This window comes from Notechis scutatus, chromosome 3, assembly GCF_049901735.1.
Source record: "Notechis scutatus isolate UNSWTSFEM ecotype Mainland chromosome 3, rNotScu1.2, whole genome shotgun sequence".
Lineage (NCBI taxonomy): Eukaryota > Metazoa > Chordata > Lepidosauria > Squamata > Elapidae > Notechis > Notechis scutatus.
This window is the reverse complement of record NC_142011.1, coordinates 132,028,635-132,040,938: the sequence shown is the minus strand read 5'-3', so window position 1 is coordinate 132,040,938 and position 12,304 is coordinate 132,028,635. Positions and strand designations below refer to the sequence as shown.

Sequence of the window (12,304 nt, the reverse complement as noted above, 5' to 3'; positions counted from 1 at the left end):
GCATTTTAGTTCCCTTATACCAGAGGAAGGCATGCCACCCTAACAGCAAGTCATGTCCTTCTAAATTCAAAAGTCTAGTATGCCTTAGTGTTATCCACTCCTTTACCCACATCAAACTCGTCGCCTGGTAGTATAATTCCCAATTGAGCAAAGGAAATCCTCCTCTTATTCTTGCATCTTATAACAATTTAAGTTTTATTCTCATTTTTTTCCCCTGCCAAATGTATTTTAGCATATTTTGTTTAAATCTTCAAAAAATTCTTTCCCTAATCTGATTGTAATTGTCTGGAATAAGTATAAGATTCTAGGCAATACATTCAACTTAATTGTAGATATTCTCCCAATCAGTGATAATTGTAAATTTTCCCATTTTATCAAATCTGTTGCAATCTGTTGTTTGAGTTTAAGATAATTATCCTCCTTAAATGTGCTACATCTTGGTGTTATATGTATCCCTAAATACTTAACCTTATTTGTGACCTGGATCCCCAAAACTTCCTCCAATTCTTTCTTTCATCTTGCTAACATGTTCTTTGTTAAAATCTTTGTTTTATCTTTATTTATTTTCAAACCTGCTACTTTGCCATACTCTTCTACCTTTTCTATCAGTTTAGGTGCTGACTCCAATATGAATACCAGGTCATCTGCAAAAGCTTGTAATTTATACTCTTCTTTTTTAATTTTCATTCCTTTTATTTCTTTTTCTCCTCTGATGTTCCTATTCAGCACTTCCAGTGTTAACACAAAGAACAGAGGTGATAGTGGACAGCCTTGTCTAGTCCCTTTTCTTATATCTATAAAGTCTGTTAACTCTCCATTTTTAATTTTCATTCCTTTTATTTCTTTTTCTCCTCTGATGTTCCTATTCAGCACTTCCAGTGTTAACACAAAGAACAGAGGTGATAGTGGACAGCCTTGTCTAGTCCCTTTTCTTATATCTATAAAGTCTGTTAACTCTCCATTTATCATAACCTTTGCAATTTGTTTATAATATATCGTTTCTATGGCTTGAGTAAAATTTTTACCAAAGCCCATTTGATGCAATTGTAACAGCATAAAACACCAATTCACATTATCAAAAGCTTTTTGTGCATCTAAAAACATCAGAGCCATTTGTTTTTCGGGATGTGCCTCATAGTATTCCAGTGTATCTAAAATTATTCTCATATTGTCTTTAATTTGTCTCTTTGGCAGAAATCCATTTTGATCAGGATGAATAAAATTGTTTAAGTATCTTTTCAGTCTTTCTGCCAGAACTGAAGCAAAAATTTTATAATCTGAATTTAATAGTGATATAGGTCTGTAGTTTTTAACTTGCTGTGGGTCTGTGTCCTCCTTCAGTACAAGTGTAATATATGCTTCTGACCATGTTTTGGGTATTCTCTTCTTTGTCGTAACTTCATTCATAACTTCTACTAAGTGAAGATTCAATGTTTCCTGGAATGTCTTATAAAATTCTACTGGCAAACCGTCCGGACCTGGTGCTTTCCCAATATTTTGCTTTTTTAAAGCTTCTGTTAATTTCATCATTGTTATGTTACTTTCTAACATTATTTCAATATCTTTCAGTATCTGGGGCAAATTTGCTTCCTGTAGGTATTGTTGAATTCTTTCTTCCTGAACATGCTCTTGATAGTACAATTTTCCATAATAATCTTGAATAATTTTTTTCTTCCATAGCATACATGTCCTTGTTCATTTATCAATTGATTTATCCTTCTCAAATCTCTTTCCTTTCTCAATTTATATGCTAGCCATCTGCCTGGTTTATTTGCATCTTCAAAATAGTTCTGCTTAGCATTTTTAATTTTTTGTGCTATTTCTTCTTTTTCCATTAGCCCCATTTTATGTTTAGTTATGTCCATTTTAATTTTAATGTTCTTTTTTGTGGAAATTTCTGTAGTTCTTTTTCCAGCCTCTTGTAGTCATCTTAAAGGTTTTTCTCTGTTTTATATTTCTTTTCCTTGTATAGTCCATTATCAAGCCTCTTGTATAAGCCTTTATCATGTCCCAGAGTTTTTGTAATGATGTATCCTCTTTTGTATTTTCTTTAAAGAAAAAAGTCAATTCTCTCTCAATTTTCTGTTTAAAATCTTTTTCCTTTAATATCGTATTATTTAAAGTCCATCTGGATCTCTTTTTTTGTCCTTTCCATACAAGTGTCATTGGATTGTGATCTGTCTAGGTACTTGTTTCTATTTCAGTGTCTTGTGTGTTAGAAAGCAATTCTGTTGTCATCCATATCATATCTATTCTAGACCATGATGCATGTCTATTTGAATAAAAGGTACATTGTTTATTTTCCACATTTTTCTCTCTCCATGCATCTTTTAAGTTTATCTCATCTACCATTTGGAAGAAGGATTTTGGCTATGTCTTTCTAGCTTTCTTTGCTGTTTTTTGTGTTTTATAGTCCAATTTATCATTTATTATTCCATTAAAATTTCCATCAGACAAATATTAGCACAGTCCAGTTCAATTATTTTCTTATGTAATTTCCTGTAAAAATCTTCTTGATTATCATTTGGAGCATAAATTGCTATTAAAAGTATCTTTAGGTTATTGTCCATTATCTCCACCATCAAAATCCTTCCATCATCATCTGTATATATTTGTTCCACAGAGATTGTATCTTTAATGTATAACACTACTCCTCTCTTTTTATACTGTGTCAATGTTGTAAATAATTTCCCTAATTTTTGTTGTTTCAATATATAATTATGTTGTTTTTTAATATGTACTACTTGTAGGCAGATTATATCAAATTTTAATTTCTCTAACTTATGAAATATTTTTCTTCTTTTAGTAGCTGAATTAAGTCCATTTATATTAATTGTAATCAGTTTTCTCTTATCCATTTTAGACTTTATAAGAAGGGTTTGTTGCTCTAGTAGATCTTGGTTCTCATTGCTCTCTGGGTACACCACCTACAGCTCCTTCTTCTTTTTCAATTACTGCACATTCCTCTTGCAATTCAATTAACGACTCTTCTTTTCTTGTATCTTCCTCCCTTCCTCTGAAATATTCCAGATAGAATAACTCAACTTTTTCAACTGTATCAATTCTGTGTCTTTGTTCCTGCCAGGTAAACATGAGACCTTCTGATATCAGCCATCTATAATTTATTCCTCTCTTAAGTAACTCTTTGGTCAAGAATAAATATTCTCTTCTTATCTCTCTCACTCTTCTCGGTACCTGTTTCAGTACCACTTGTGAGTAATGGTTAAAAAAAGGATAGCACAAAAGATTGTAACCAACTGACACACTGTATGTATATAATTGAAAGAGGGTTTTATGTTTTGTTTGTATGTTTGTTGTAAAAAATAAAAAAATTTAAAAAACAAAACAAAAACAAATGCCTCACTTAACAGAAATTTTGGGCTCAATTGTGGTTGTAAATTGAGGACTTTTCCTCCCAATCTAAAAGGAAATTGGATTACTTTCCAGAGATTTAATTATCATGTACAAAGACTCAATAACTTATTAAATAATTATCCCCCCTTTCACTCAAGAGGTGAACACAGTACACATATAAGACTCCATCTGTCTATTTTTTTCTTTCCTATAAAAATAACTCTAACAGATATGTTGGGGTTAAAAAAGTATCAATTTCATATCAATTTCTATGGTAGATAAAACCTGAACTATTGTAATTATTAACTTTATACCAATTAGATTTTATTGATTTATATAATCTTGTTTGTGAACATAACTGCTATTACATTTTTCCTCTGAAGCATAAAAATAATTTTGAAAGGCACATAAAGCTATAATTCATTCACTCCCAGAAGAAAGCCAAAGGCTATGATGAATTAACTTGCTAAAAATATATGTTTTTATACAAATCTTAATTTTGGAGTCAATCTTTCTGCTTTGATTGTGAGGTTGCTTCTTTTTCACACTAAAGAAGTTCCTTATTGTTCTTTCCTGTGCAATAATGACAACAGAATGAATATAGTTAACAGCAAGACTGTACTTAGAACAATTAACACGCTCTACTTAATCTGACAGTAATTCATCTTCCTAGAAAACCCTGGAAATCAATGTTTAGGGATGGGAAGGGTTGAAGATTTATTGTACTGAAGCTGAATATCATGCTATTTTATCCATGGCAAGAATATGCAAAGAAACTGAAGAAACATTGGGCCACCTGGTAAGCTGCTGTAGGAAGATTGCACAAACTGACTATAAGCAGCAGCATGACAAAGTAGTAACAATGGTGCATTAGAAGATCTGCAAGAAATATCATTTGCCTACAAGCAAGAATTGGTGGGACCATAAAACAGTGAAAGTCATAGAAAATGAAGTTAAATTACTCTGGGACTTCAGAATTCAAAAAGACAGGCACCTATCACATAACATCCCACACTTAACAATTGTCACTAAGAAAGACAAAAAAGTATAGATAGTGGATGTGGCAGTGCCTGGAGACGGCAGAAAGATCTGGAGAAGGTAACAAACACCTAAAAATCGAAATAGAATGACTGTGGCAAAGGCAATCAAGGGTAGTACCAATAAGAATAGGGAGAAGTGGATAGGAACTAAATGTGCTTTATAATTTGCATATACATATTATTTGTTTGGCTAAAATTCATTAAAATGGAGTTGATATTATTCCCTATATATTTATTAATCTCCCAGTACGTGAGAGACTATGTATAACAAAATATATTCCATTATATATTCTGTATGGATAAATGGTGTGTGTGTGTGTGTGTGTGTGTGTGTGTGTGTGTGTGTGTGTGAGAGAGAGAGAGAGAGAGAGAGAGAGAGAGAGAGAGATTAACAGCAATGTTTTTGAAGAAGATCTAGGAGACTTTCCTGAAGATGTATAGAGTGCTGGAACAATTAGCTGCAGCTCATACTTTAACTTATCAGACAGATAACTATGTGGTATATTAACTTAAATATGTGATATTTACCTTTAAAAGTCATTATTCAACCAACTTCAGATGCACTATTTGTATTCGTCACAAAATCTAAAGTAGAATTTTTTACAATTATTTTTTTAATGTTCTATATATAATGGAAGTGATTTGGTGAATGCCTTGTTGATGATGATTAATGCCTCTCTCAGTTTTTGCATAGGTGAAGAGAACAGAACAGAGAACCACAGCTTTAAGCAAAATGCTTTGGGTCTACTGAGGAATGTCCTGAATTAAAGAAAAAAGTCATGATCTCTTATCTAATGGGAAACCATCATAAAAGTATATAGTATGCTGCTCATACATGATAAATCCAAAGTTTTTCACATTCTAGTTCCAATATTTGGAATATAACTAAGCATCAAAGTAATAGCTTGACCCTTATTTTTTTTCCAAATGCCCTATGTAAAAATATATGAAGCCAAAACAGCATCAACCACCCTGTATCCAAAACCCAATGTTTCACTGACCCATCCAGCATACTATAACATAGAAACCATGAAATACAGACTTTGCTATTCAACTTGTAGAGTGCCATTCTTGTTTATTACAGTTATCTCATTCGAAAGGCACATACTCCTAATTCAAATTGAATAAAGAATATTTTAAACGCCTACACTGAACTGAGTTTTTAAAAACATTAAATGTTTTGAAAAATGTCAAGACATTAATGAAACTATTTCCCTCCCAATGAAGTAGACAGAATAGCAAATATTTCCTTGTCCATATTTGGGGCCTGCCACAGTTTTGCTGGCAGGGAGTTTAGAGATGTTACAATGCTTCAATATCACAGTGTTCTGACTTTACCACTGAATTGTTCTGTCAAGTCTTCACCAGCATTTAATTGCCTCCTCCCCCATCCTTGCTTCAGTCTGGGAGAATTTTTCCTTTATTCTTCTGTGTTGTTTTTTTCTTTTATTCTAAACTCTCCTCCCAAAACTGCAAACTGTTTCTTTACAGATATATAGTTTAGAGAGATAATTCACACTTCTTACTAAAGACTGTTTGGTCTTTCAAGAACAGTAAACTGAGTCTTGAGTGCAATTTTTCAAAATCCCTGTGAAAAATTATCATATCTTTCAATGAAATATTTGCTTTATGCTCAAAAAAATATGAGTATTTTTTACACTCTTGTCGACCTGCTCATATTTCTGTCATTGATCACTGATAGCTTAACACTTCCAACTCTGATCATTTGTTTTGTAACACTTACAAAACAAAGCTAACTTATTATTATATTACAGGTTGCAAGTATTCAAAACTCAATTATTAAATCATATGTGTGTGTGTGTACGCATGCACACATGTGAGTGTGAGTGTGAGTGTGTGTATGCATACACAAACACACACATATAATGGACTCTCTTTCCAAGTAAGCATCCATAGAATTATGCTTGGAGTTGGGGCTAGAATCATGTAAGTTCATATGTTGTCCACCTTTCCTTACAAGCAGATCCTTTATTTTTAAAAGTGCACAGAACTTTTTTTCTGAATAAAGAGAGCAGAGATATTCAGAATTATAGAAAATCCCTATGTTTGTAGGGTTAGAACATATAAAGATTAGCTTTAGAATACTGTCTGTCACAAAACTGTCCTTTTGATAAATGAACAGCCAAGAGTGTTTATTGCAGACAGCTGCACCAGCATGACTAAGCCAAGCCAATTCCAAAGCTATCTTTACTGGCTCAGCCTTTCAAAGCCACTGTGGACAGGCATCTAACAGGAAAAAAAGAAGAAGCTTCTCTCTGATTGTCAATAATGCCAAATTTCATGCCAACCCTCTCTTTCCTGCCAACTGCTCTGAATTAATCAGTACACAGACCTTTTGGTTAGACCATTCATATCAGAGACACAGAAGGGGGATACATTTTGTTGCTTTCTTCTTCTTTTATCAAATATCATGATTTGATTTTTTTATTTTTTTTTTGGTCATAATATTTCATTTAGGCTTCTTATAAAGCCCATGACAGGAAGGAAAGAGTACTTTTTTTAAAAAAATGTCCACCTGTCAACTGAGTTGTTGTGTTGTTCTTGACTAGGGCTTGTTGTAGTATGACAACTGCAGATACAAGCAAACACGGGAAATCTCATCAGCATTATGTGTTTAAATTGTATTTATGTGGATCCTGTCATGTGGTAAGAAAAGTACAAACATTTCAAAGTCTTGACTGCAAGAAAGCGTTTATGTCATTATTCAGTTGTATGTATTTATGGGGAAATTTTATTTGTACTCCAGCTCTGTCTTGATACTCAAAAAGTTTCATGAAAGATCAAGCCCTTCTTTGAAGGGGACTAAGATGAGTAAAAAAAAACCAAGATATATTTGTTTGGTTGTTATTTAATGCAAAAATATTCTTTTCCCATTATCTGAACCTGAGCATGGAATGCAGCTTTGTGTCAAAACCCATTAAATACATCACTGTGCAACTACAAAGGTTTGCATATCAAATTGAAAAACTGTGTATATTGCCAAATATTTTTGGGTGGTGGAAAGCATGCATGTATGTATGTGTGCCTGTGTAGCACACATATACATTTTATAGATATATGTACAAAAGTAATAATTTAGTAAATGTATATTCCAAATTTTACCTGGAAGCAAACTGGCAACCAATGTAGCTCATGAGGCAGAGGTGTTACATGAACATCTCAAGATATTTATTTATTTATTTATTTATTTTATTTATTTATTTGATTTGCCAATTGTTTACAAGATAATAAGTATAAGTGTATACATAGTTGTGAATACATGAAATGGGTACATATAAGAAAAATAAAAGAAGAATAAGAGAAACAATAGGACAGGGACGGTAGGCACGTTGGTGCGCTTATGCACGCCCCCTACAGACCTCTTAGGAAAGGGGTGAGGTCAATAGTAGACAGTCTAAGGTTAAAGTTTTTGGGGTTTGGGGAAGAAACTACAGAGTCGGGTAGAGTATTCCAGACATTGACCACTCTATTGTTGAAGTCGTATTTCCTGCAATCAAGTTTGGTGCGGTTAACTTTGAGTTTGTATCTATTGTGTGCTCTTGTGTTGTTATGGTTGAAGCTGAAGTATTCATTGACAGGTAGGACATTGCAATGTATGATTTTATATACCATGCTTAAATCAGACCGAAGACAGCGTAATTCAAGGTTTTCTAGTTCTAGAATTTCAAGTTTGGTGGCATAAGGTATTCTGCAACGAGTAGCGGAGTGGAGAACTCTTCTTGTGAAATATTTCTGGACTTTCTCAACTGTGTTAATATCAGATACATAATGCGGATTCCAGACTGATGAGCTGTATTCAAGTATTGGTCTAGCAAATGTTTTGTATGCTCTAGTTAGTAGTGTGATATTACCAGAGAAAAAGCTACGTAGGATTAGGTTAACAACTCTTAATGCCTTTTTGGCTATGTAGTTGCAGTGGGCTCTAGCACTTAGATCATTAGAGGTGAGTATTCCAAGGTCCTTTACAGAGCTTGGGTCATCAACAAGATCTTGACTATTCAGCTTGTATTTTATTTTCTGATTTTTTTGCCAATATGTAAGACAGAGCATTTATTTGTTGAGATTTGAAGTTGCCATTTGTTTGACCATTCTGATACATAGTCAAGATCTTTTTGTAGGGTAGCAGTATTGTCTGTGGTATTGAACAGCTTTACATCATCAGCGAAAAGAACGCAATTGCTCTTAATATGATCACAGAGGTCATTTATGTAGAGTATGAAGAGAGTTGGTCCTAGAACACTGCCTTGGGGGGCACCACTATTGACAGGTACAGAATTTGATAGGACGCTCCCAATTTTGACCATTTGTTGTCTGTTTGCCAGGAATGCTTCTATCCAGTTATTCAGTTGTCCAGAGATACCATAGGATTTTATTTTTAGGAGTAGTTTGTCGTGTACCACTGAATCAAAGGCTTTACAGAAGTCTATGTAGATTGCGTCTATTGCTTTGCCCTGGTCGAGTTGTGTCGTCCATATGTTTTTGCAGTGTAAGAGTTGCAGATTACAGGATAGTTTTTTTCTGAAACCAAATTGTTTATTGGAGAGTACTGATGCTGCTGCATTCTAAGCACCTGAAGTTTCTGGGTAGCTTTCAAGGGCAGGCCCCTTGAAGGGAAGCCCCATTGTAGAGAGTTTTTCAAGCTGTGACATGACTAGGGCATGAGCAACGGTCTGAAGGAAACCCTGATCTAGGAAAAAGGTGCAACTTGTTCATCAGATCAAGCTAGGCAGATCCAACTGGTTATCCTGGCCATAGCTGCCACCTGCTCATTGAGAAGGAGCTATGAGTCCAGGATGATCCCCAAATTACAACATCATCATTAATTGGAAAAGTACAATTCTGTACTTTCTCAGTTACTCAAAGTCAAAACTATCCAGTCACTCACAGCCACTTGGTCTTGATAGGATTGAATTGGAGAAGGTTCTTCCATATTCAAATCCACTCAGCCTTCAGGCCCCAGGAGCATACCTGAACAGGTTCACTTGGCTGGCCCAGAATTGAAAGATATAATTGGGTGTCTTCAGTGAATCCAAATCAACACCTAGTGTTTCCATGTAAATATTGGAAAGGAAGGGAGAGAGAATAGAATCCTGTAGTATCCCATAAGTGAGGGCCCCAGGAGACAATCTCCCCCCAACTACCAACACTGATTGGAAGAGCCCAGAGAAAGAAAGAGATGCACTGTGAAAACAATGCTCACAGAACCAACTTAGAAGGATACCAAGGTTGACAGCATCTATACATTAGGAAAAGCATTCACAAACATGTGAATATTGTAGAAAATGTATTCACATAAATAGACAAGATATGCATGAAGTTTCATGCAGGTTTTTTTTAAAGACTTGATACAAAAATGGGCCAAAGTAAATTTTTGGAAAAGTGCATGCAATCATGAAAATCATAGATTTATCCATCCCTATGCCATGTCATCCTGATCACCTCTCTTTCTTTCAAAATAAATGGTGTATTGAGACTTGTTTTCTTGTACATTCAATTTGTGAAAATTAAGTATATTCTCCTGTGGCCAAGCTTCATGGCCATATGTTCGTGAATGAAAATCTTACTATAATGATGTGCTTTGAAATGCAATGAAGTTAGATGTCAGCTCTGTAGTCTGTCCTACTTAGTATTCATGATGTGATGGCAGAAAGACTTTTTCAAAATCATCTGAGTGAGAGTAATTAATCTTCCTTGCCTGATTGCTTTTTTTCTTCTCTACCTTCCACTTTTAGTTTTCACAACATAGAGCACCACAAATTTGCTTACACTCCAAGTACAATCTAAACACAGCAAAATGAGACAAAGGATAGATTTGTATCTGATGAATAATATTGTGAAACCTTCCTGCCCTACTTAAGCAAGAAGCTTCTCGCTCTTCTTAACAATAACCACCATAGCATATCTATGTTGACAATGGGGAAAGAAACTGTTAAGTCTGGGCAGTGGGTCCCAAGGAGAGACGAGACTCGAGGTAGTAACAACAGCTCTTTATTAGGAGATCAGATACTGAGACAACAACCCTAGCCGCAGCAGCCCTTTTTATAGAGCTGGCTGTGGCTAGGCAACCTATGACATGCTTTTGAGCTTGCCGCGCTTGGTTTTACCCAATCGCAGCAGCCCGAATACGAACCAATCAGGATTGCTTGTTTTGTACAATCATGGCCCGGCTTTTCTGGACCAATAGGAATGCATGCCTACAAGCCTGCTTGTATGGAACACCCCTCCCCTCTTGGTTCCGTCCAAGGGGCGGGGTAACGTAGTCACGCAAGTAGGCGGGTCTTCGTACCTGCCTACTGGACTTGCGCAGATCATAAAGTCTCTGTTCGCCATCGGGTTCGGACGGGCTCCGCGTCGCTCTCAAGCTGCTAGATGGAACTGCCTGGAAGGGTGAGCCGGTCCGACAGCTGCGACTCCCACCTGGTGATTCCAGGTCGGTTGAGTCGTTTGCTCTGCTGTTCCCGCCTGGGTTCTCTGGGCTGGTAGAGCTTGTCCAGCTGCTGCTTCCAGGCGAAGTACCCATCTGCCACAAGTCCCTTCTGGCTGGTAAGTATTGTTGGCTTTTATTTAATGTTGGTGGGGGGTGTTCTGCTTGCACCGGTGTTTGCTCTTTTTCTGCACTTGAGATCCCCCCCCCTCTGATTTCTTGGTTCAGGTCTATGAGGGTGGAAGCGGCCAGTCTGGATCTCAGCTGGTCAATGTGGCGTTTCCACGACCTCCCGTCGGTGGTCTCTAGCTGGTAGGAGCGGGGACCTGTGATTTGAGTGATTTTTGCAGTGATCCAAATTGGGTCCCCTGTGAAGTTTTTGGCAAACACAGTGTCCCCTACCTTGAAAATGCGATGCTTGCTGCTGGGACCAATGGGTTTTTCTGGGGTGTAGGCAGGGTGCAGGCGGTCCAGAGGTGACCTGAGTTTTCTGCCCATTAGAAGTTCTGCTGGGGTCTTGGTGGTGGTATTCAGTGTGATGTGCTGTAGGAGAAGCATCTTGGTGATCTTCTCGTGGATGTTGCCATGTTCCATTTTGTGCAGCGTTTTTTTTGTAAATTGAACCATGCGTTCAGCTCTACCATTCGCCGCCGGGTGAGCTGGCGAGGTTAAGGCGTGATCAATGGGTTCTAGCACGCCTTGCGCTATTAGTTTGTCTAATTGTTCGTCTATCTTAGGTTTGAGTGCAAAAGGCACTCGGCGCGGTTTGAGACGGATGGGAGCGATGTCAGGGCTAAGATTAAAGGAGATAGGGGACCCCTTGTACTTGCCTAGATTTTCACTGAAGACTTCTTGGAAATCACAGATGAGAACTTCTTCCCAGTCGTCGTCTTCTGTGTGGTTGATGCCTGCCATCTCGATCCCCAACGGTGCGAACCACTGCAGCCCGAGTGCGCTTCTTCTCGTCTGGGCACATCGCTGAATTTTTTGGGTCGGTTGTCCCGGTTCCATCTGCTGTCATTTTGGCGGTCCCGGTTCATGGTGGGGGTGCCATCACTTCTTCTTGGGCTGTTTCATCGTCGTCGGGGGCTTGAATTTCGTTTGTTGCAGCATACTTTGGCAATATGCCCTCGTTTCTCGCAAAAACGGCAAACAGCGTCCAGGCACATTGGTAACTCGACTTACGACCGAGCCGGTCTTGTCGCTCACGTTCTGACTGGAGTCTGTGAATTTCTTCTTCTTCACTGTCGGAAGGTGATTCGATGTCGCCGTGGTGGGTGGATGCTGTGTGTTTGTCTGATGCGGTTGCCGTCTCACTGGTGGGTTGGTGGTCGGTTCCATTGGAACGCCGCATTCACGCCGCTGACTTGCGGGTGGCCTCGGCTGCGGTGGCCTCGGCTATGGCATTGGCGAGGGAGATGTCTCCTTTTGCCATCAACCTGCTCTGTAGGGTTGGGTCTTTCAG

At 37.3% G+C, this 12,304-nt stretch overlaps 1 pseudogene; it reads right to left on the bottom strand.

The window, feature by feature from the left end:
* The window catches only part of LOC113431471 (general transcription factor II-I repeat domain-containing protein 2-like), a 156,328-nt pseudogene extending 144,895 nt beyond the window's left edge, over positions 1 to 11,433 (bottom strand).
* Between the last annotated feature and the right edge of the window lie 871 nt (positions 11,434 to 12,304).